Raw genomic sequence first — 27,403 nt, 5'->3', positions numbered from 1 at the left:
TTTAAAAAGAGAGAGAAGGAAAAAAAAAAGAAAGAATAAGAAATCTAAGGGGCAAGTAGAGAATTGGGAAGAAATAGAAGCATAGAAAATAAATTTTCAAAGGCAAGTAGAATTTTATGCATATATACACACATACAAATTACATAAAATAATACACATATTAAATTTACATAATATTTGACATATATGAGGAACTGTATCCTAAATCATTGAAATATAATGTAAAACTTCCATTTAATTTATATTACAAATCCCAGAAATCATTATGGCAAACTGTCATGTTTGATAGTCTATAGAAAATTTATAATTATAAAACATAGAGCTCAATTATGGCATACATATGGAATTATAGAGAACAAGTTATTTTTTTACAAATAAATTGATTCATTTAATCAGTAGTTAGGTTAATATTATTTCAAAGTTGCCAAGAGGCATAAAAGTAGTATATTATATAAAATCACTGTTTCTGGTGTAAAACAAAGATTAAACACTATGAGAGAGAGAGAGAGAGAGAGAGAGAGAGAGAGAGATATCTTGTGGATATAGTGATTTTTCACCAACAGTGAGAATAAATGAGAGACTCTTCCCTTTTACCAGTCTAGATCTGCTTCATCATTCTTCCCTATTCATGTTGAATGTTGGAACTTTATAACAAAATGAAAGGAGAAACCTCATAGAAAAAAACAAGGAGAGAATCTTTTCCTTTTCTGACTATTAGGCATGCCAGCAGGAGAATAGGAAGGGAAGAGGGTAAGCATCTTAATCATGCTCCTCCCATTACATTTGCTTGGCTCTTTCACCAAGATCTTTTTTTATCAGGGACCCCTCTTTACTCTGGGGGTCCACCACAGTAAAATCACCCTCTCTACTCATGGTGCTTACTCTCTCTGCATAGCCTGCTCTCTGTGTCCCAGTGAACACATGGACACTCTTTCTACCTCTTGGGAGCAAAAACTCTTAAAGCCCTACAACTGGCAAAACATTCTTTTTTTCTGGTATATTTATATTTTGTTTGCACTTAAAAATTGTTCTTTTCTTAATCTTGTTAAGTAATACCTGGCTGAGATTACCATTTGTTTCTTGCTGGAACACAGACTTATTCAAGTTTGGTTTCTATTAACTACAGTGATAGAATTTATAGTTGAGGTAATTCAGGTTTCACAGACAATAGTCAGAAAACCCAAAAGTTCCCATGAAAGAATCAAATTTCAAATTCAGTCTAAAACTATGCAGCACATTTAAAGAAATATTAATGAATTAGCATTAAAGATTTTAACAAGAAATAGTAGATCTTATATATTTTGCATTTTCATTCCTGATGTGCAGAAAAATGGTTTACAGTCCTTTATAATTTTCTTGCCTCTATGTAATTAGTTAATTAATCTAATTGCCCTTTGAACACATACTTAAAATTGTGTTACAGTTCCTACAAAAATATCAGCAGATTTTTATCTGAGTGGTTGGTTGTTTGCTTTTTGTTAATTCTGCTTTTCAATCTTCTATTTCAACAAATGCAATGTACCTCTAGTTGGTGGGTCAATTTCTCTTAATGGTACTTTCTGCTCCCTTTTTCCTCAAAGTTACAGTGGTGGAATGTTTAGGGCTTGGTCTTTTTTTTTTCATGTGCACTAGCCAACTACTCTCCCCTGAGGAGCATCCCTGGTTCCTAAGACCTGGCCTTTGTTTATTTCCTAGGTCCTTTCTTATTCATCATTACCACTATTCTACTGTAATGCATAAATATAACAAATTTATTGAATTTAACAAATCTTATGAAGATTCCATAAAGTTATGTGGAATAAATATAAAAACATTTAAATTTTCATGAGGAATTTCAGGTGTGAGATACTTGAATAATAACCCTGAAGAAAAAATAAATGGAATTAAAAGAAGTACATTATATATAAAAGTGGATATTTCCATAAAACTGGGTGAAAATTAGGATGATTCCTATTAATTAAAATTGTTCTAAAAGTTAATAAATGTAAATAGATGGAAATGAGAAATAACAGGTATGAATATGGATATTAGAATGTTAAACAAATAGAAAAGATCTAGCATTGTACCTAGTATTCTGTTTGTTTTATCTATTTTTGTTCTTCTTATTTTATTTTGGGTTAAACTTGCATTTTTTAAATTTCATGTTAATATTTAGGGTTTGTAGTTTTCAATTCTACATTATTTATTTGGGGATTGCTTTAAAGAATGCAATATACATTTTAACCCTCACAATAAGTGACGTCTATATGAAGTTAATATTGAACCAGGTCACAGAAAGTTTAAGAACCTTGCAACTAAAATGTTCATTACTCCCTCTCCCTACATTTACATTAAAAAAATGCACAAAACTATTATTAGTTACTACTATAGCTATATTATTCTTTGGGTATTAGTTATATAAATTTTAAAGAAATTATGAAGAAAAGTATATTTTAGACTAATCCATGCAGTTATTATTTTTACTGTTCATTTTTCTTTCTGATGATTGGTGTTTTCATCTGTTGTCATTTCTTTATCCACCTAAAGGTTGTTTTTTGATGTGTCTTGTGATGCTTTTCTGATGGCAGTTCATTCTCGTAAGTTTTATTTTATCTAAAAATATCTTTATTTCATCTTTGTTATTGAAGGGTACTTACAGTGGGTATGGACTTCTCAGTGACACTCTCTATCACTATTTCTAATGACAGGACTTAGGTCATGTGAATACTGGATATCTAGATACAATGTGTCACTTTCTCTGGCATATAAATTTCTCTAATTTTGGTTATAATTCTTTCTACTTTATTTTCTCTATATTTATATGCTTAGAGTTTGCTGATGTTTGGGTCTTTGAAGTAGTTCTCTATGTTTATAAGACCTTAGACTGTCATCATTTTTTTTTCCTTCCCACCCTCATTTTCTCCTTTAGTTCTTTTATTTTAAATCTATCATATTCTCATGAAGCTATTTGATATTACCTGACAAGTTACTGATCCTGTATTATTTTTATCTTTTTCTATATGCTTCATGATTTTTATTGATCTGTTTTCAAATTTACTGATTTTTTCCTGCTATGTTTAATTAATTATTTATATAATATATCCTGTTCTATCATTTCCACTGGGTTATTTTTATGCTTTTATTTCTCTGTTGAGATTCCTTTTATAGTCACTAATTATGACAATGCTTAAATTTTTATTCAGCTAAGGTATACAAGCCTCTTAGCCTCTTTAAATTACTTTGCTAATTCCACATCTGGATCATCTTATAATCAATCTACATTCATGACATTTTCCATCAGAATTGGTCAAGTTCTTTTTTGTTTAATATGCCTTTTAAATTTGAGTTGTGTTTCCAATTTTGTAAATGTAGAGACTTGAATTATCCTTGTCTCTTTAAAAATTCTTAACTTATTTTATTTTGCAGATAGTTTCCTGGGCTGGAATCAACTTACAAACTCTACTTTCTTCAGATGGACAGCAGCTGAGATGCCTCTTCAGTTAGTTTAGTTTTAGCTAGGCTGCTTATTGTCTATTCAATGCATACCTAGCTTAGGGTGTAGACAGAATCCATTTAAATGCATAGACTCCCCTTGTGTATGAAATATCCTATGTGTTTTAGTTATCTATAGCCACTGTAGTAAAATATCTCACAAATTTAGTGGTTTAAAACAATACAAATATATCATCCTATAGTTGGACAGGTCAGAAGTCTAACAAGAGTCTCACTGAGTAAAACCAAGGCTGAGTTTCTTTCTGTAGGCTCTAAAGGGAGAATCCATTTTCTCCTCTTTTCCAGTTTTCAGAGTGCTCACATTCCTTCACCTCTGACTCCCTTCCTCCACCTTTAAGGCAAACACCAGTACACCTTTCTGAATCTCTTTTATACTTTTGTAACTGCCTCTCTCCACTTTTAAGAAAATGTATGAGCTCATCTGGATAATGATTTGCCATCTCAGGGTCCTCAACTTCATTTAGATCTGCCAAGACTTTATGCTATGAATAGCATCACATTCACAGGTCTTAATATTGCAATATGGATATTTTGTGGAATTATTTTTTTTAATTTACCATGATACACTATTCTTTATGCACCTACTAAAAGGTGATGTAGGAACTTACTTATTAAGAATCATTGGGGGCCGATGTTCCTTTCCCATAAATCTAGGCAGGACTGAGACACATGTGAAAATAATATCATAGAATTTCTAAGAGCAGGTGATAAAAGGTAGTACAGTTTCCACTTAGTTTTTCCTTTGAATATTTCTTATCAGAATCAGACACCATGCCCTGATACTATGTGTTCTGGACAATTGAGGTCTCTATTCACAGCATCAACCAACAGCTTGAAACAGTCTTGGTGATGCAGTTAGTGGCACTCACCATTGCAACCACAGTGACCAAAGGGAGTGGGCTAATAATGAAGCCAGATTTAAAGATAGGTGGTTATTTTAAGACTAATAGTTTAATAGCCTATTAGACTAGACTCTAATAAAGAAAATGGAGTCTGATCTGAGTCTCACAAACCAGAAACTGCACCTAGGAGATTGAAAAGTTAATGTCCCCAAGGCCTGGGCTCATCCTAAAGACTGTTAATGAAGCAGCCCCCATCAGATAGGGATTGCTAGTTAATTCACCCTAGGCCCTTCCTGCCCAGATACCTCCCCCCCACACCCCATGAACTCACCTGTTTCCCACCTTTTGGCTTTTCCTCCTGCATGCTCCATCCCATGTAAGATAAAGGACAGGAATGTAGAAGAACAAAGTAAACCTTAGATATAAAGAGATGGGACTTCCTCATTCCACGGATTCTGCCTTTCAGTCCCCTTCTTTCTCCAGGGAGAAGTCTGTTTTACTATCCTTAAATAGAGCCTTTTACTTTCTACTCTACAGTTGCCTCAGTGTCCTTCTCTGGTGTTATGCTTCAGCACTCAGGGAAACAAGACTGATTAAGGTAACTGGCGGTATCAATAGTGCCTCCTCAATGGCCCCCCAGAACTGATTGCTGCTGCTGTTACATCCTCACATGTAGAAGTATCACATTAGAGAAGCATGTTGAAGGAAGCATATAAAGCAGGATTTGTTTAAAAAGGGGTAACATAGACTCATATAAAAAAAAAAGGAACCATAGCTGGTATCCTGGGATCTTAAGAAGTGAGGGTTTTATACCTTTTTAATATGTCCTAGGCTTCCTTTGTTTCCCTGCTCTCTTCCCCTCATTTCTCTCCTTCCTGAGAATTTGACTAGGCCCAGGAGATGCTGGGATGGCCAAAAGGCGAGAAGCAGATGGGCTGGAGGGACAAAGGTGGAGTGATCTGGGCAGGAAGGGGGCATTATTAACAACCCTCTGTAGGAACAGACAATCCCTGGGACAGGTTACCTTAGCAACAGATTGGAGCAGGGGCAGATTATCTTGATAAAGGTGGATAAAGGGCTCCGAGAAAATTAATATTTCACTCTCCATTTTCTGGATCTGACCCTTGCCCATCTGCCTGTCTGATTTTGGCCTCAACAGGCTAAGTTTGACTGTTTCTTCTTTCCCTCTTAATTTCTAGTTAGTCTGCTTTCCCCAAACCACCTTTCTCATTTTTTTTTTGTTTGTTTTTATTTATGTATCTATTTATTTTGCTTTTAACTGGCGCCAGCAGCTTTTAGACCAAGATCCATCACTCAGCAAATGTATTCCTTTCATTCAAGTGCAGAACCTCCCTCAGACTCTGCCCATGTTTTTAAAATTAATCAATGTATTTATTGGTTCTAATTTGTTATACATGACAAAAGAATGCATTTCAATTCATAGTACACAAATGGAGCACAATTTTTCATTTCTCTGGTTATAGACAAAGTAGAGTCACACCATTTGTGTCTTCATACCTTTACCTAGGGTAATGATATCCATCTCATTCCACCATCTTTCTTCCCCATGTCCTCTCCCTTCCACTCCCTCCCCTTTACCCTATCCATTCCTCCCATGCTCCTCCATCCCCATTAAAGATAAGCATCGAATTATCATTCAATCTTTGGTTTTTCAGGATTGGCTTGCTTCACTTAGCATGACATTCTCCAACTCCATCCATTTACCTGCAAATGCCATGATTTTGTTCTCTTTTAATGCTGAGGAATATGCCATTGTGTATATATACCACAATTTCTTTATCCATTCATCTATTGAAGGGCATCTAGGTTGGTTCCACAAATTAGTTATTGTGAATTGTCCTGCTATAAATATTTATATGACTGTGTCTCTGTATTATGCTGTTTTTAAGTCCTTTGGGTATAAACTGAGAAGTGGGATGGCTGGGTCAAATGGTGGCTCCATTTCAAGTGTTCTAAGGAAACTCCACACTGCTTTCCAGAGTGGTTGCACCACCTTGCAGTCCTGCCAGCAATGTAAGACTGTGCCTTTCCTCCCTGAACCCTTGACAACACTTATTGTTTCTTCCATTCTTAATAACTGCCATTCTGACTGGAGTGAGGTGAAATCTTTTGATTTTTGATTTCTAATTGCTAGAGATGTTGAACATTTTTTCATATATTTGTTGATTGATTGTATATCTGTTTCTGTAAAGTATCTGTTCAGTTCCTTAGCCAATTTATTGATTGGGTTAGTTGTTTTTTAGTGTTAAGTTTTTGAGTTATTTGTATATCCTGGAGATTAGTGCTCTATTTTATGTATGCATGGTAATACTTTGCTCCTATCCTGTAGGCTCTCTGAGGACACAGAAACAAATCCGTACCAATGCAGTTATCTCACACTAGACAAAGGTGACAAAAACATATATAGGAGAAAAGATAGCCTCTTCAAAAAATGGTGCTAGGGAAACTGGAAATTCATATGTAGCAAAATGTAATTACATCCTTTTCCTCACCATGCACAAAACTCAACTCAAGAACCTAGGAATTAGAGCAGAGACCCTACATTTAATAGAAGAAAACGTAGGCCCAAATCTTCATCTTGTTGGATTAGGCCCCTATTTTCTTAACAAGACTCCTAAAGTGAAAGAAATAAATTCAAGAGTCAACCAATGGTATGATTTCAAATTGAAAAGCTTCTTCTCAGCAATCAGCGAGTTGAATAGATTCAGTGAGTTGAATAGATTCTGCCCATTTTTATTCTTTTCCAAGTAGCTCCCAGTAGTTGTTTTGATTGTTAATTTTATTTCATAACTTGTTATCTATGAGGAAGGTTTTGTCTAATAGAAATATCTGTCATTGCAAGAAACAAAGGCCTATAGCAACAGATTTTAAACATGTTTACTAAATGATCAAGTTCTACTTAAAATATTTTAAATATACAGAGCAATATCTTTTCTAATATACCTTACATATATAATCTCTATTTCCATTTATCAAACTTTAATTTTGCTTATTAAATCTAAACTACATTGGTGTAGTACATTTGCTTCAGGTATTTTTACTTCTTAATAAATAAAGGATATGTTTGAATTTGTGAATCCCTCTTTTTTCTAAACTAGCATTTCTAGTATAAATCCTGTACGGTATTTTAGAAATATGCAGTGTTACATTAAAGTTGTTAGTAATCTACTGGGGACTTTTCCATTAATATTACAGGTGAGAAAAGCTTTTAATTTTACCTATACATATGTGTAAGTAATTGAAATGTTACAGAACAGATGGTAGATTCAAACTGAATTAATTGATTTCCATTTTTTATTCTGAAAAATACCTCTACAAAATTTAAGTAAATAGGGATTTTTTTTTATTCAAGAGATTTAATAAATGTGATTTAAAATCTGTGTTGGCTACATGTTACTTTTGTTGGTGCATTTAATTGCCACATTAATTTTTTATCTATTCACTTTAGTCTACTACTGTTTATATTAAATGGTGATATATTTCCCAATGATTATTTTATAACTGTATTTTTTAGTTACTAAGCATTTGTTGAGTCAACTTTTTTCTGTCAGCATTTTTTTTAACTTTTGTCAGAGATTAATGGATTTTTTAAATTTATTGCAATTTGTTTATTTTTATTTTTATAGCCAGCTTATTGTCTGACTTGATAAATTTTCTATGTGCCTTTGAGAAAAATGTTTATTCTCTTTTTGTTAGTTGTTCAGAGGAGAGTTCTATAAATATCAATCGTGTTGTGTGTTAAAAATTTTAAGTCTTTTTTATGTTATTTTTTGTACAAATTTTTTAGGGGTGCAAGATATAGACCTTTCCAACAGTAATTATAGGTTGGTTTATTTCTCCTTTCACTTCTTTTGTTCCCCCATATGTTGAGAAGCTAAGTTATTAGGAATACACAATTTAGAACTGATGGAGTTTCCTGTTGATTTGAACTTCTTTTTGTTATGAAATGTCCATCTGAATTTTTGGCAATGTTTGTCTTTTATAAGATAGCATATTATTAGTTCTTCATTTTCTATCCAATATGTTAATGCGTATGTACTATTTAGTGAGAATTTTCAAGTCATATTAGCCTTTAATGCAATTAACTACACAGCCATATGGCTATATGACTTGAACTCTGTTATTCCTATCTGTTTGTGTGTTTGCTCTTTGCCATCTCTCTTCTGTTGCTGTTTCTTATTTCTTGTCTTAGATTAAATATTTTCGATTGAGTAGTTTTTGATCAACAAGGAATCTTGAATATTTTACTTTATCTCCACTAAAGGCTTACTATCTATAGTGCTTTATTTATAGCTTTCTCTTTTTAGCAATTATTTTATTTTTTAGAAAATGTATTCTTAACTTGTAACAGTTTTCCTTCAAATAACACTATAGCAATTTATTTCTAATTTAAGTATTTTACATCAGTATATTTCTATGTTTCCTTCCTCATGCTATTTCCTCCCTCATGATATTATAGTTCTATATCAGTTATGTCCCTTGTAATACATTATTTTTTAATATAAAACTGCAACTATCACTTAACATTGAAAAGTGAGAAATTTGTATACATTTACTTTTGTTTTTATCATTTATTATGCTCTATTCCTTTGTATATATCCATTTTTAAAAAATATCATTTTTCTTTATTCTGGCCTTCCTTTCACATTTTTTGTATAGGTCTAGTACAGGTCTGATGATTAAAAATTGTCTTAGCTTCTCATTGTTTGCAAAGGTCTTTTTTCCCACTGCATTTAAAAGAGAAATGCAAATGAATCTACTCAAACATTTCATCTCACTCCAGCCGGAATGTCAACTACTAAGAATTTTTTATAAGCAATAATAAATGTTGGTGAGGATGTGGGAGAAAAGGTACACTCATATATTGCTGGTAGCACTGAAAATTGGTGCAACCACTCTGGAAAACAGTATGGAGTTTCCTTATAAAACATAGAATGGAACCACCATTTGACCCAGCTATCCCACTCCTCCATTTGTACTGAAAGGACTTAAAAACAGCACAATAAAGCGACACAGCCACATCAATGCTTATAGAAGCACAATTCATAATAGCTAAACTGTGAAACCAACCTAGATGCCCTTCAATAGATGAATGGATAAAGAAACTGCGATATATATATATGTGTGTGTATATATATATATATATATATATATATATATATGTATATATATATATATATATATATATATATATATATATATCAATCACACACACACACACACACAATGGCATATTCCTCAGCATTAAAAGAGAACAAAATCATGGCATTTACAGCTAAATGGATAGAGTTGGAGAATATCATGCTAAGTAAACTAAGCCAAAACCAAAAAAACAAAGGCTGAATGTTTTTTTCTGATAAGTGGATGCTGATCCATAATGGGGGTGGGGGGAGAATGAAGGAACTTTGATGGGGCAAGGGCAAGAGCGGGGAGGCAAGGAATAATGGGGGCAGAAAAGATGGTGAAATGAGATGGACATCATTTCCTTAGGTACATGTATGACCGCACATATGGTACAACTCTATATCATTTACAAGCAGAGAAATGCAAAGTTGTGCTCCATTTGTGTACAATAAATCAAAATTCATTTTGCTGTCATATATACCTAATTTGAACAAATAAATAAATAATATTATTTGTAACTCTATTTGATATGAAATTCAGTAAAAGCAAAGGTATATTTACACATTTTAATTAAACTAATTTTGCAAATCTGTAAACCTGGAGTGATTATGGTCATATTATCACATGTGAAAATATTTGTATTCATATCTAAAAATGCTCAAGTAATTAACATTAATAAATGTTCATATTCTAAACAGTATTCATTATGAACAAGACATATTAAAAACTAATGATTAAAAAAGCAAAAATATATTTTCACTGAATACCAAAATATATATCTATATCTATATCTATCTGTCTATCTATGATTCATTGAAAAATTCTTTTATAACTACAGATAATAAATCCCTGTTTTCTAGAGTACATAGTTTCTCACCCAAAATCTGTTTTTTATTTTAAATTTTAAAGAAATTTTTATATTTGTTCCTCATTTTGTTTGAGCATGGTAAACTACTCTTAGGCTATTTAGAAAAAAAATCACCAATACATAGCCAAATGTTTGATTCTTCCATCAAAGAATTCTAGAGAATTGCACGTTAATAATTTTCTCATTGTGTAGACACACTCCAATTAAAATTACAATGCTGCATAAGTAAACAGAAATGTATTTCCTTAAAAGCTTCACTTGAGATCTGAGAAAATCCAAAATTTCTTATCAAATAAAATATAGCACATCATCATACTCTTTAGGAAACTCTTGTACCTATAAAATAATTAACTGTGAGGTTTAAAACAATATTGACAACGTAAAATTAATTTGCTCATTAACACACAAGTGTAATTACTTTTATCTCTGTCCTAAGACAGCACATTTTCAAACCTGTAAATTAAACTGTGTTCTAGCCACTTAATAATAAAGATACATTAATTTATATAGGTTAATTTTTCCTCATTAATACATAATTGTGACCGTTAAAGTTCTGATACTGAAGCTGTTTTAGATATCTATCAGTTTGGGGAGAAAATGTTAAAATCTTTATATTTGAATGGTCTTTGAATTATAGAAAATAAAGCTTACCTTTGTTAAAAATCGTCAAATATTGGAAGAAGTGTATTCTCCTGTTAATTGAAGTTTATTTATTATTCTTATAATGTGATCATCAGGAAAAATATGTTTTAGTGGTTATTTTATTAAATGATCTAATCATTTTATTGTGTTAGGAGCATGAAGTATCTGTGCAGGATTTTTCACTCGTCTTCCTTCCTTGTTCCTCTCATTCCTCTAAACTTTCCTTGAATCACATGGTCCTTCTCTTTTATGTCCTGTCTTCAAAGAAATATGCCCTCTTCCTCCATCATGTTGAGCCTTGAACTCTAGGCAGATGGCCTCAAGCTTCTGCCTTGTATGATAACCTCCTTTTTCTCCAGATAGGTGAAGGATTGCTGCAGCTAGATATATGTAAGCATAAAATGCCATTTTTTTCTCTTGGATTTTGTTCAAGGAGTTGGGAAACTTTCCCTGTAATACCTACTATGCTCCTGCTCTGTGTTAATATTTGATTTATACCTTCATTTGTCGTCTGATCTTTACCAGACAGACTTGAATTATCAAGCCAGTTTACTGGAAATCAAATGGACAATGGTCAATCTGTTGAGATAAAATAGTTCTATAGAATCTTTCATATTCACCACTCTGCACTTTGTTATGTGAAGAGGCAAGAAACCTGAAAATGCAGAGATGGTCAAAGGTCAAGAATATAACTTGGCTGTGTGGAGAGTATATGGTATGAGATTTGGCTGTGAATTTTTTATTTGACTTTGATTTATATTTGGAATAAATACTTCATTGCCTTATATAAATTTAAAAAAATTATATTGGTTTTGTTCAACTATACTTTTATTGAGTTGCAGGTCTATGAAATATGCTTGGAATTTGTCAGCTAAAGTTACATATTTCCTTTTTAAAATAGCAACATTTAGGGGCTGGGGTTGTGGCTCAGTGGTAGAGCGCTGGCCTAGCTAGTATGAAGCACTGGATTCAATCGATCCCCATCACCACATTAAAAGAAAGAAAGAAAGGAAGGAAGGAAGGAAGGAAGAAAGGAAGGAAGGAAGGAAGAAAAGAAGGAAGGAAGGAAGGAAGGAAAGAAGAAAGGAAGGAAGGAAGGAAGAAGAAAGGAAGAAAGAAGAAAGAAAGGAGAAAGAATTTGTGTTCATCTACAACTAAACTTTTTAAAAAAGCAACAATTGGTACAATAAAATAATTAATCATTAAGTTGTTATATCTTAAAGCTTTGTGCTTAAATTTAAAAGAAAATCTTTAAAATATTGAAATTTTAAAACATGCATATCCTTAACTTGTGAATTCAGATGACATAGAGGAGAGTATAGAAAGGACCTTTGGGAAGTTTCTCTTTAATCAATGAATTCAATTTTCATGATTTCTATTCATTTCCATGAATTGAAGAATTAACAAGTAACATCACAGAAACATTCCAAAATTATGTAAATGTCTTCCAAATGTTACATTATGTCATGTAAATAAGAATTTATTGAAGCATAAAACATGCAAAAAAACAATTTTAAAAGAGCACAAATGAGGAACTATTGCAAAGGAAATACACCAATGTAATCAAACATAAAGATACCCCCTTTTTTTTAATATAGAACGTTCACCAATTGGCCGGTCATCTTCTCTGTATCGTTCCAATTTTAGTATATGTGCTGCCAAAGTGAGAACAAGGATACCCTTTTATAAGCACATACTCATTTCCTTTGAGTATAAATGGAAGAGGAAATCCTAGGTCAGAGAGTAGGCATGTGTTCAAGTTTTTGAGAAACCATGACACAGTTTCTTACATTTAGAGTTGCAGTTGCTCTACATTCTCACCCACACTTGGTGTTATCAACATTTTAAATTTTAGCCATCTGGAACACCCTCCTAACCCAAATGGCCTTATGAACTTCATAAGTGTGAGAAAATGCATGAGTGATGTTAAATCTGTTCTGTTCTTGGCAACTTATTATGGCTCACATTACAAAAACAATGTACTCTCAGAACTGCATTACAAGAAATATTAAAAGTAATTTTTAAGTTGAAATCATATTTGGGCTTAACCTAGATTTTCAAAAAGGAGTAAAAACCCTAGAAATGGAAAGAAATATAAATATATAAGCTTTTTATTACTTTAAATGACAATCAGTTTAAAGCAAAATTATGAATTGTGTGTGAGAATTTTAAGGAATACAGAGTAAAATGTGACACCAACAGCACAGAGAGTGGAGTGATGTATGTTATGTTATTGCCACAGGAGTTAAATTTCTTTAATTTTTTAAATTTTAATTGGAGGATAATATCTTTTTATTTTTTTAATAGGAAGTTTTTTTTTCTTTTGTACTTGTCTTTAGTACTACTTATCAGTAGTTTTATATTGATGTTCTTTATATAATTGAGGTTGTAGAGTTTACTAAAGTCAAAGACTGATATTTGTCACCACCTTTGGAAAACTGTCAGTTCTTAACATATTGAAGAGTCTTGCTTTCTTTCTTTCCCTTTTCTGAAACTGCAATTGCATATAAATATTGGCTCTGTTCTATATTTCTGTATTATTTGTGTATGATATTTGTTGTGTCCACCATTTTTTTTCTCTTTATGCTTAAAAGTGAATTTTTTCCTTTGGTTTATAAACTAGATTATTAAATTCCTTTTTGTAATATTGATTTCCATCATTACATGTTTATTTTCTTAGCTTCAGAATCTCATTGTTTCCTATTTACATTTTCTAGTGTTTCATTTTAATTTTATAAGCATGATCCCATAGATTCTGATTGATACTACATTATTCTGGAGTCCCTGAGAATTCTTCTTGCAAAAATAAGCTTTGTTCCTGTCTTTTAGTCACTTTCCTTTGCTACCATGATTCCTGTGTGTGTTTACTATTTTATTTGAAAACTTCCAATACCTTTTTTGACTTATGATGGGTTTACCTCCAGGAAGGAGCCACTGACACTGTGGCTAGTGGTACAAATCTCCATCCTAGATTACCAAAAAATAGTCTAGGATTTATATCATTGGAAAGTAGGATTCAGTTCCTGAGTACAAATTTTGTCTAAAACCTGAGTATTTTCCAGGTTTCCTCCCCCTTTGTGGACCCTTTACTTCATCAGTACTTCTCCTACTGGTCTCATTGTCCAGCCCTCATATCATGCCATTGACATTGGAAGATGTCTGTGCCGTCAAGCAGCCCCACATGTTGTATACACCTCTCTCCATTACTCCTATAGATCATAGAAATGTTTTTGTGCCTTTGAACAAATGTATTCTTTTTATTTAATTATAAATTTTCTAGTACTCAGTGAAAGTTGACTTAATCCACCTATTCCATGACTTCTGGAATTACCAATTGATTTTTAAGCACGTTAATTTTTACAAAAGTTACCATGACAAGTATTCACTCCTGAAAATGTGACTTGAATCTGTAAATATAATTTGATCATTAATTTTCACATAATCAACCCACTGTCATTAGCGATATTTTTATAATTCTGTGTACGGGTGCATTTATAATGTTACGGATGAGTTAAATCATTGTTTGGTGAATTTATCTTTGCAGAAACAAACAGATAGCATATACCTTGAACTTAGGTTTTTGTCAGAAATATCATAATATTTAAACAAATTTTCTACATGGTAACTTGAATTATTTTCAAAATTATCATTTCATAAACCTAATTTCCTTCTTATTGGAATCCTATACCCTAAACCTATGCCTTGAGTGTTCTGAGTGCCGATTTCAAAACACAACAAAATACGCAAGTTGCCGGACAGTGTAAGCCTCTAGAAGTCCTTGCATGACAGGTTGAGAGCAAGGAGGCCCGCCTCTGTTCCAAGATTATATGTCTTCATACTGTGAACCACAAAACTAAGACAATTTGCAATGTGGTTCTATATAATTCCTAAATGAATTAAATAAATGAGTAAAGAAAACAATTTGAGCATAAAGATGAGTGAAACTTTAAGCTCAATCTATGATATGTATAATGGGTTAGAGTTCTTGTAGAACAATCAATAGTGACAGCAGTTTTGCATTTTCATTTTAATTTTTTTGTAGGCTGAGTATCCCACCCAGGGCCTTACACATGCTAAGCATACATTCTACTACTAAGCCAAATACACAGCTCCAGCTTTGCACTTTCAATTTGTGGTAGATTACCAATGAAATATTAATAAACTTTAAGTATATCTTGTCATTCATGCTTTATAATACTATTTTATTTTCAGAATTTAGTTTCTCATTTTTCATACACTTAAATGTATCAATCTTCATTTGTGGTTTTCATCTTTTCATCACTAAAGTTATAAAAATATATTTCAGTATTTTCAGTGCTATAATAGTTAAACATTATACATTCTGATTTACATGCTGATGAATTAATTTGTTTAGACAGTTGTTAGCATGCACTGAAACGTTATTTAACTAAACATAAATTCTATAATCTCAAAGATAACAATCCTAAAATAAATACATGCATAAACCACAAAATCAGCTTCCAACAATACTGATAATTCATTTATATCTTGGCAACAATAAGTAGTAATTAAGTATAAATAGTTTCTTAGTTTCTTAATTTTAAAGACATTCTTGTTGACTAACTGCAGATCACTTTATGCTTTTTGAAAAAATATGTATTTTTTTTGTAAGAGTACTTACATGTGTTTGATGAGAGTGGATGAGCTCTGGTATAAGGGAGACATCAGTGATTATGTTAACATGTGCCATTTGGTTAAGAGACCACTATAGTCATGAGAATGTAAATTATATGAAACAGAAAAATTAAATATCACATGGGGAAAAATACATTCCCAGGAATTTCTAATTCATATAACTGAGAATACATCTTATGAAAAATGCTAATGATAAGCGAGATCAATATTGTTTGTGCACAATTAACATCTACAATTAAAAACATCTATTGATGCCAGCTTAATTCTGGTGATTACTTTTCATGTAAGTACCCATGTGGTGTGCATTTACTGCAGCCTCTGGTAAGGGACCAGTGTTTGCAGCTATCTGTGAGCACAATGATAGCAAATCATTTCTGCACACACAATGCAAACAATCTGCCGAGAAAAGAACTGTTGCATATGCAGTTCAACTAAGATTCAAAGGATTTAAATCTATTTACTTTTTCAGCTGTGATGCAAATGATAAATTCCAAGCAAATCTCTCAACTGTGATTTAACTGAATGATGAAAACTTTTCTTGGGAGGAATCCATGATTTATAGAGCTTAGCATCACATAAAATTTCTTAGGAGCTTGAGAATTAATCATTTTTTGAAGAATTTTTTTTTGGTATAAAAATACATACTCCTTTACTTCCACACTACCCCCAGGCAAACTCTCATTGCTATCCATTACTCACTGCTATGAACCGGTGCCTCATGGCTTAAGCACCTTTCACAGCATTGGCCGCAGAAATGGTTAGCATTCAATGACTGTTGACTGAATGTGATTGTGAAAAAGCTGACTAGAGTTAATACAGTGAGGGAAAAGCATGAAATATATTCTCTCCTCCTGATCACTGGAGTATATCATTTTATGCTACTTTCTATTCTCAGGGGCAATTTTTATGTAGCAAAGTAACTCTGTGCATTTTCTTTTTTAATCCAAAGGGAAGGAGTTTTGTTCCAGGAACATGAGACTTCTGCCATACATAACTAATGTATTGAATCAAATAACTAAACTGGTAGATTTAATAGGTATTTCCCTTTTATGTGGCTTTGGTATTTCAACAGATGTCATCTTCAACATGGAGTAATGAACAATTCATCTACGAACTTTGGGTCACCACAGTGTGCAGTTGATTAAATAATTTGAATTGTGGTCTGTCAGGAGAACTCCATGATCAGAAATATTTCTTTTCTCAGATTTATTGTTAGGCTTAGGGTATTAAAGTTAAATAATATTCCTGAATAATATATAGAAGTTATTAACCTTAATACTGACCTATTATAGATTAAAAAATCACATCTATTAGAAGAGAATAGTTACAGTAGCTATCAGAATTTGGACTCATGCCAAATTCATTTATTTCCTGATCAAACCACATTTCACAAATTTTAAAAACTTTCTGAATTTTTTCTATATGAATCATATGCTTTTTTGTTAGTTTTAAAATTTTAAGCCAAAATTTCAATTTATGAATTAAGTATTATTGAGAAATTTAGAGTATTTTAATGGTGTTAAAATTGATATGCTATAATGACATATTTTAGCAGTTAGTTTTCCAGAATACCGCCTCCTGAGAGCAAGTGGCTTAGAGGAGGTGAAGTGTTGGAAGGGGTGGTTACTATGGAGGAACACCTTGGGCCATCGACAAATCCTGCCTCAAAGAGCAAGGCCAACCTAATAGAATATATCCCCAGGAAAAGTGGTAGCCTCAGCTAGAATTAAGGGAAGAGAATGCTCAGAAAGAAAAGGAAAGACCACCAAAGGTAGCCCTGCAAATTAGAATCAGCATGAACACTGTTTCCAGTGATAGTTCATTGTGATGTTATTTTTGGAAAGTCTTATAATAAAATAGAAAGATCTAAGTACATTGTCACTGAAGTAATACTCTGCTTTATTAAGAAATAGAACATGAATTCAGACATGGTGGCCTAGGCCTATAATTTGCATGACCCAGGAAGCTGAGACACAAGAGGATCTCAAGTTCAAAGTCAGCCTGAGCCACTCAGACCCTGTCTCAAAATTAATTAAAAAAATAAAAATAAAAAGGATGTTATTATTTGGATATCAGGTGGCTTCCAAAAGCTCCTGTGTTAATGCAGGAATTTTTAGAGGTGATATGAACAGATTATGAGAGTTGAAACCCAATCAGTTCATCCTAGTTTGAATGGACCAACCATGTGGTGGCTGTAGAAAGTGGGGTATGGCTGTGGGAGTGGGTCCTTTGAGCTGTGCATTGAAAGGGTTCATGTCTTTTGCAGTCTGTCCTTCCCTCTGTGCTTCCTGGATACCATGAGGTAGGCACTGTCCTGATGTTCTGCTTCACCCTTGGGCCCAGGGCAAAGGAGTTGGGTCACTATGAACTTCTGGAACATGAGCTAAAGTAAACTTTTTCTCACATAAGTTGTTTTTTTTAGGTATTTTGATAATGGTGATTAAAAACCTACCTAACACAAAGGGTCAGTAACACACACACACACACACACACACACACACACACACAGTGACTAATGTAATAGAGGAAATAAAATAATTTGTATGTCAATGCAAAAAGTAGAAATTGTATGGTTAAATTCCAAAAAGAAAAAGATATATAATATTTTGAGGAAATGGTCTTTTCTGCCTTACTTTGGAGTATGGGACACAGCAATGCCAAGCTGTGACCACTGAGGAATTTATAGGAGCAACATCGCCAGGGAATCTCTAAGATGTATTAGTGTATTTGTATATTTCTCCCCTGAGGGGGCACTCATAGTGTTTTAAATAGGATTTCACATTTGTACCAACACAAAAATTATACTACCTATAATTTGCATAGTGCATAAGAGGAGAATAATAAGAGGTCCGAAAACATTTTAAGTTTTGATTTACTGCGTATATTTTCTATCTTTTTTAATTTGTTATTTTTAGTTATACATTGACAGTACAGTGTATTTTGACACATTTATACAAACATGGCATATATCTTATTCTAATTAAGGTCCCATTCCTATAGCTGTACATGATGTGGGGTTTTATTGTGGTATATTCATATATGTACATAGGAAAGTTATGCCAGATTCATTCCACTGTCTTTCCTATGTATATTTTCAGCAGGAAGTCACATACATCCTTTTAAGGAACTCCTTTTCCATAAATTGTCAAAAATCCAGGTTGCTCATTGTCTAATGAGGCTGAATAATTTGGTGTGACAATCCTGTTTTTTATGAATTTTATTTATATTTATAACCAAATTATTATTTTGTATCAACATCATGTACTATTGGTCATGATTTGGTGTCAAGATCATGAGTATTTTTAGGAATTTACTGTAAAGTGAGATAAGAAGTATATGGGAATGTTTAGCAGATTAAGGAAGCAGGTCCTGATGTTCTGATCATGCCTTTATCATATTGCTCTATCTGGCCACTCTTTTTCTTCTTCTTCTTCTTCTCCTTCTCCTTCTCCTTCTCCTTCTCCTTCTCCTTCTCCTTTCTCCTTCTTCTTCTTCTTCTTCTTCTTCTTCTTCTTCTTCTTCTTCTTCTTCTTCTTCTTCTTCTTCTTCTTCTTTCTACTTCTTCTTCTTTCAGACTCTTCTTTCCTGTCAAGCTTCCTTAAATGTTATTGTTCACAGTCTTCTTTCCTAATCCAAGTACATACAACTTTAACTACAGCAACAAAGCCTGATGAATACATGCATAAGGAGCCCCAGATCTCATCAAAGCTTCAGACCAAGATCTGTTTGCATATCATCTCCACCTGGATGGCCCAAACCACTGATTTCAAACCAATGTTTCAAACATAGCACTTTGTCTCACCAACAACTGAGCTCTGCACCTTGTGCCTCTATTCAGGAAAAATTTCCACTGTATATTATTCGAGCCAAAAATTTGAAATTGTAATAGTTGTTATAATTACATTTATATAGTTTTTAATGATTTTTATGAATCTGATTTGATAGTCCTGTCTTTTCCAAAATCCATATCCAATAATGAACAAAATTATTATTTACTTCATTGTTTCTCTTAAGTTTTAACTCTATACACTGGTTAAAGAAGCAATTCTCTATTCTATAGTCTACAAACAAAATTATGTGTGGAAAACTATATGACTTATAATTTCTGCTTACAGTATAATTTTTTATTTCTGAAAAGTAGCATTTAAAGTAAACAGTACAAATTATGATACCTTTTGGTAGCTTTCAATCTTACAGGTAAAAGGTTAATCTTTCTTAACAGAAAGAAATGAATGTGGCTAGTATTCACTTTTTGAAAAAAATTATAATGGGTTTATCAGTAATTGTACATCTATGTTGATAGAAAAGAAGTAATTCAACTCTATGTGATAGTCTTAGCTCTTATTCTTCAAGAAGAACAAAAACAGACTTTTCATGAAGTTATAAACACTATTAATGTCATTGAAGACTTGTGAAAAATAATTAATTGTTTATGATTCTGGAGACACAAATCTCTGCAGAAGTCAAGACTCTTTTTTATTTCAAAGATTAATACAGGATTAATTGTTGTACTGTTTCAATAGATTTTATTCTGCAATATAACCTATATAATCAATGGATTTTCATTTTGAAATAGGACTTCTATGGTTTAATAATGATATGTGGGCATATTGTGCCTATATATACTGTGCTTCTGAATGTTAATTTTTTTTCATAAATGTAATTCAGTTTCCTCTTAGATTCAGTCAACTTATAGAATGTACTGAATATTCCAGGGAATCAATGGGAAAATTTTTTGTTTTAGTCTAGCAATTCTATCATTTTGTTTTGTGGTACTATGTACCAGTGCTACATACTCTAATATAATTTATTTATGTCTCTAAAATGATAAAATTATTTTATGTAATTTCAAAGAAATTCTATTCTATGTGCTCCCTGAAGTGTTTGTTCTATAATATTTAACCTGTACACAATATTTCAGAAATTCATATGATCACAACATATTTATGATAATTAAAACAATGATGACACTCCTCAATGTTTACTTTTGTATAATTATTTTATGTACAATTTATTTAAAAATATAGCTTTGATTAACTAATGCTGCAAATAGATGACAATTATAGGTAGTATGTTGGAAAACGTGTTCTTAAATAGATATTTTGCAATTTGATGAAAAACTCTTTTCAAAGAGCTGCTTTACATGATTTATTCTCACTCTGTTGACATAGCTGAATATTAATAAAACTTTATGAAAAGTAGACAAATAAACCTCTATAAATTCAATGGAAAAATCGTCATAACAATCATATAACATAAAATATATTCATACTAGTGGTTCAACCATTTTATGTGTAGTAATATTTAATCATATAAAATGTAACTACAGAAATTATGCTTCAGAGGAGAAATACACATTAAAATTTGGATTCATGTGATCTTTGAAGACAGGAACTTTTCTATTATATTTATATTTTAAAGGAGAAGATGAAATTTTTGTTTACAATTTTGAAGTGTAATTTTTCTTTAAGCATGTATCATTCTATATTTTGTATGCACTCTGCAGTCTTTAAAGATGTAGTTACCAAGGCTTTAAAAGTGAGTTATACATGTAATACAGATTTCTTATAATGAGTATTAAAAACTTCTACCTCCTGATCATTATGATATCCTTAAACTTACACAATGCTACAAATAAGAAATATTAGCTATACTATTTATTTTAACAAATTTATATTTTAGATAAATTGGAAAATAATAGAAAAGTTCTTGGTTTACCTTTATCTATTCCTTTTCCATCAGTCTTTCTTTCTTTATGTACTATAATTTTTTCAATTCTGAAACTGGTAAATTCCCATGAGAAACACCAGTTACAGAATATAGCCATGATTGCAAATTATGGAAGCATACACCTCATTTTATGTTCATTGCAGAGTGGTTAATTATCTGTTCTTTCATTTCATTTCATTATAGAATTATTTGAACCTCTTCAAAGAGGTGGTTGGACACACTAGGGCGAAGAGATATTTAGTGACAAAAACATGAACTTTTTAGAGAAATACTGTTCAAAGAGGCAAGTATTTAACAGGTAATTAAAGAAGGCACAGTATCCAATCTGTTACTAATCAGACCAGTCTGATTATTCCAAAAATGAGCTTTCTTGACTTTCACCCTAATTACCCCTTTTACTCCAAAATTACTTCTCAACAATGTCTTTTTTTAACTCTTTCCTGAAGTTTTTATATTATCTTGTAGCTTTTCACTTAAACTTTTCCTCAAAATATTTGTCACAACCCAGTCATGACCTTCCCATATAGTCATTCTATACTTAGAGAAGTCTTGGAGCATGCTTTCCTAGTTGTTTCACCATTTATTTTCTATTTTGCTGATCTAATAGTTCGTGTAGTACACATATGATTAAATATGATATGTTTTACACACCATTTCTTACAATGAGGGTCAGGAGTTGACAAATTCAGTGCTGACTGTTCATCAAAAATCATCATTAGCCCTTTCAATATTTCAATGCCTTTTCTTTGAAGTATACACCAACCACTTTTATGCAATTTTTAAAACTATATTGATATTGTTTAATCATTTACTTCTGTTATTTTTATTATAAGTATTCGAACGTATTAATCATATAAATTAATGGGTTTCGCTGTGATATTTCCTATATACATAAATATACCACACTTTGATTATATCCACCTTCCCTACCCTTTCTTGCCTTTTTTTCATTCATCTATCCCCAGTCCTCTTCCCCTTCTCTAATTGTTTGTTATCTATTTTGAAGTCATGTTATTCATTCATTTATTAGTTTCCACATATGAAAGAAAACATGTTATAGTCATCTTTTCTATGTCTGGTTAATTTTGAATAGTCTGATAAATTCTAGTTCTATCATTTTTTTTTCTGCAAATTACAGGATTTAACTCTTCTTCATGGCTGAATAAAACTCCATAGCTATGTAAACATTTTTTATTTGTTCATCTGTTGGTGAGCATCTATGCTGATTCCATATGTTGGCTCTTGTGAATGATACTGTAAACATAGGTATAAAGATATCCCTTTTGTATGTTTATTTCATTTCCTTTAGATGTAGACTCAGGAGTGATACAGCTGTATTGAATGGTAGATCCGTTTTTAGTTTTTTGAGGCATGTCCATAGTGGTTTCCATGGTGACTGTACTAATTTGAATTCCCACCAACAGGATGTAAGAGGTTCTTCTTCTCCAAGTGAGAAAAAACATTTGTTACTTGCTGTTTGTTTTGCGTGAGTTGTTTGGTTGTTTTTTGTTTTGTTTTGTTTTGTTTTGTTTTTGGTATTAGCCATTATCCCAAGGAGGCTCAGCCCTACAGGAGGGCACCCACAGCCTCCCCTGAGTCCAAATACCTGTTGGCAGGGCCCTACTCTCAGAACACAGTGAGTTAGTCTCCTTTAGAATGTTGTCATAGTCGCCATAATGATGCATTGCCCTTCAACAGATAATTGAATAAAGAAAATGTGACATACATACACAGTGGAATACTACTCAGCCATAAAGAAGAATGAAATCATGGCATTTTCTATTAAATGGGTAGAAGTGTAGACTATCATGCTAAGTGAAGTAAGCCAATCCCAACAGAACCAAAGTCCAAATGTCCTTTCTGATATGAGAATGAATGCTAACTCACTATAAGGGGAGGAGTAGGCAAGAATAGAAATACCTTGCATTAGACAAAGGGGAATGAAGGGAAGGGAGGTGGAGCAGAAATCTAAAGACTGGAATTAATTTGACATTACTTTCCTATGTGCATAAATGGATATATGACCAGTGTAATTCATCATCATGTAGAACCAGAAGAATGGGAAATTATATTTTATATATGTTTAATATGTCAAAATACATTTTACTGTCATGAATAACTAATAAGAAGAAATAAAAATAATATCATTCTGACTGGAGTGAGATAGACTCTCAAAGAAGTTTTGCTTTGCATTTCCCTGATGGCTAAAGAAATTGAATATTTTTCATATATTTATTGACATTTGTACTGTGTTTGAGAAGTGATTGATCAGATTACTTTCCCATTTGTTGATTAGATTACTTGTTGTTCTGTTGCTGATTTTTTTAAATTCTTTATGTATTATGGTTATCAATCTTCTACCAGGTGCATAGCTAGCAATGATTTTCTTTCTTTTTGTTTGTTTTCTTTACATTTTTGATTGTTTCCTTTGTTAGCAGGATATTTTTAATTTGATGTAATTCAGTTTGTCAACTTTTGCTTTTATTTTCTGAACTCTTGGAGTTCTATTCAAGAAATCATTGTCTGTGCCAACATGTTGCAGTGTTTCTCCTGTATTTTCCTGTAGTAGTTCCAAATCAGTACCTTTTCTATACACCATAAATGAACTTGCTGAGAAAGAAACCAGGAAACAATGTCATTCACAATAGCCTCAAAAAATAAAAAATAAATAAAAATAAAAACAGCAAAAAAAACCTAGGAATAAATGCAACCTCTGAAATACTACTATAATAAAAATTATTAAACACTGAAAAATTGAAGATCCTAGCAGATGGCAAAACCTATCCAATTATGGTTTGAGGATATTAACATTGCTTAAATGGCTGTGTTATCAAAAGCAATCTACAAGTGCTCCTGAGTTCCATCCCAGGCACCCCACCACCAAAAAAAAGAAAGAAAGAAAGAAAGAAAAAGAAAAGAAAAGAAAAGAAAAAAGCAACCTACAGATGCTATTCAATACCTACCAAAATAGCAGTGATTTTCTTCACATAACTAGAAAATTTTCTAAAATTCATAAGAAAACACAAAAGACCCCCTAATAACAAAAGGAATCTGGAGTAAAAAGAGCAACACTAGAGGCATCATAGTACCTGATTTTAAACTGTACTACAGAGCTTTAGTTACAAAACCTTCATAGTATTGATATAAAAACAGACACAGAACTATGTGACAGAATACAGAACACAGAATTAAACCCATGCACAGATAGCCATCAGATTCTCAACAAAGGTAGATTACACAGACTTTTCAACAAGCAGTGCTGGAAAAACTGGATAGTCACATGTAGAAGATTGAAACTGGATCGCTATGCCTCAGTGTATGCAAAAAACAGGACTTCAACTAGGTTGTTAATAATTTTATCAATTCTTGGCAAGTCCTTGTATGCCTCAATTACAGTAGTTTTAGTGTCTATGGTATTTGAAATATTTGAAATTAGACTTATCCTTACATATGATTATTGTGTAAAAACACTCTAGCTCCAACCACTTTAACTGGGAAGTTATAATTCCCTAGGGTATAGTTCTCCCCAGTCTGTCACCTTTAATGCTCACATGGTTCATAGTTTCTTAGTTCGTGATTTTAATTGTCTTTCAGAGGGTATTGATTTTAGGGCAGAGGAATCATTTGTTTTGAGTAAAACTCTACCATTTTTATTTCAGTCTTAGTGTACAGGACCAGATACTGAACAGAGAGAAAGTGGAGACTCTCAAACAAGGTGATGACAATACCTTCTCCCTTACAATATTTAAGCTCTTGTTGCCTCTGAGAAAATCCTTTATTACACTTGATAATACTTTTGTACTGTCCTGTATCCCAAGTATCCCTCTCTCTATTCACTGCAAAAGCAATAAGCCCAATTTTAATGATTTCTCAAAATACACATTTAGTACCTTACTAATCATAAAACTTTTGCCAATCATCTCTTCCATTAAATTTATTCTTAAGAAAACAGTGGTTAAATTGTCTTCAAAGAAATCATAGAAAAAATTTGTATTGCTATACTGAAGCAAATTGTTGTTTTTAATTATGTTTCTTGCTTCCTGTTTATTAGATTATCGAATTTGTTCCCTTTAAATGATATATTATTTACAATTATAGAAAGTGCACCTATCTTCAAATTCCTGACTAATGCCATTTTTTACGTAAAACCTCTGTTATCCTCCCAAAAGGAAGATGAGATTTTATTGTTGAAGATAGGTTAATACATTAGTTGTTTATAATATTTAACATTTAAAAATTCATCTAATTTATATCTGTCTATATTCATATATCTTAAAATATAGATTGTCCAGCTTCTTAAAGTCTCACTCTAGATCTGCTATCCTTCTTGAGCTGATGCACACTTCCCCTTTATTAAGAAAGTTTGAATGAACATTATTGTGAAATCTTGTTTCTGGATCACTATTTGCGCTTAGAAAGAGCTAAGTATTTGCAGTTACATTGACAAACAGTAATACCTTGCAAGTGCCATATTCATTAACAGTGTTTCAAATTCCATATAGAAAATAAAATTACTTCAAGTACAATCAAAGGTATGAATATAAATGAAAGGGATGATGAACCCCCCATTTTGCAAGACCAAATAATTATTCTGTTTGTGAATGATGGGAATCCCTCATGATTGTGTTTCACCTTAGCAAAAATGATATATGATTACAGTACCCTATCCAAATTTCATTTGTAGCTATTCTCAGGATTTATAGAAGCATCAAATATCCTTGCTTTGGTCAATATTTTGCTTAATCACAATCATTTGGTATGTACAGGATGAGTCCTAAATGCTGTTGATCTCTCTGTTGCCATAAATGGGAATAGAAGCCAATTGGTCTGTCTCCCTGTGTAAGTTTTGACCTGAATATTCTGCATATTGCAATAGACAGAATTAAGAGAGGTACCCCAATGACTCACCCTTTTTTATAGTCTTCTCTTTCAGACTTTCCCTTTGAGTGTGGCATCTATGAATATGATGAGATTTTCTCCATTTCCTTCTATGGCAAAATGAGGGGACTTGGCAGATGCAATTAAGGTAAATAGTTTAATAACTACAAGTGAATCTGCCTTCTGCTATGTTTGTAGTATGAAGAAGTGAATAGGGGAATTAATCTGCTTAAGAATTGGGCTACATTTGAAATTTGTTTTTGGAATGGTTATGCTAAAATTCATATTAATCTTCAGATTCTTTTCTGTATTTAAGGTAAGGAATAACTTTTCAAAGACTCCCTTCCTTCCTTCCTTCCTTTCTTCCTTCCTTCTGCTTTAGGTTCTTCTCTGTGCTGTGCCTCTAAGGAAGTCTGTCTTTCCTATTGGTAGTGAATGTTTGCTAGACTGGCTGGCAGTAGGAGGAGGGGAATGTTCCCTACTGTCCTAAGCCACAGCCTATAGCCTGAGACTTTGAGGTGGTGTGGACTTTCCAGTGCTCAGGTCCTTCCCTGGCTTAATCAGATTGGAGCACACATGCCTGCTACATCCCAGGAGTGTTTTGTTTCTTGTCAATTCCTGCATTGCAGTTAGTTGTCATCAGTGCCCTGAGGATGACGGTGTTGTTATTCTTTCCTCCACAACTTAGGGCTTCTGATTTCCCTGTTCTAATAAATTGTTCATGTAAGCTCTGCAAGGAACAATTGAAAAGAGTAACAATGACCCTGCCATTCAGGAGGTGATAAAATGGCTTCTAGTGATATGGATCACAGGGATGGCTCTCTTTTAATGTGTTTTATTTGTGATTCCTTATAACCAACCGTTATGCTGAAGGGAATACTTTACTTGTGCTTCACCTGACAACCTGTTTTCCTCTTGAGCATAATTTCAAGAACTGTCATCTCTTTAAATGCCTTTCTTTCTAATAGGGCTTATCTTTATTCTAAATCTAGATATGCCATGTAAGTCAGCAATGAGCTGTCCACATATACCTGATTTTGATAAATTATGTTCCTAGCCTCATCAGCTTTTATGCAAGCAACCCTCACTCCACCCAGTTTAAAGGAAAGAACTGATATATTTTTCTTTCAAAATCTTTCTATCCATCCCT

This window comes from Callospermophilus lateralis, chromosome 11 (genome assembly GCF_048772815.1).
Source record: "Callospermophilus lateralis isolate mCalLat2 chromosome 11, mCalLat2.hap1, whole genome shotgun sequence".
In the NCBI taxonomy this organism is placed as follows: Eukaryota; Metazoa; Chordata; class Mammalia; order Rodentia; family Sciuridae; genus Callospermophilus; species Callospermophilus lateralis.
The sequence above is the reverse complement of the archived record's forward strand: the minus strand, read 5'-3'. Positions refer to the sequence as shown.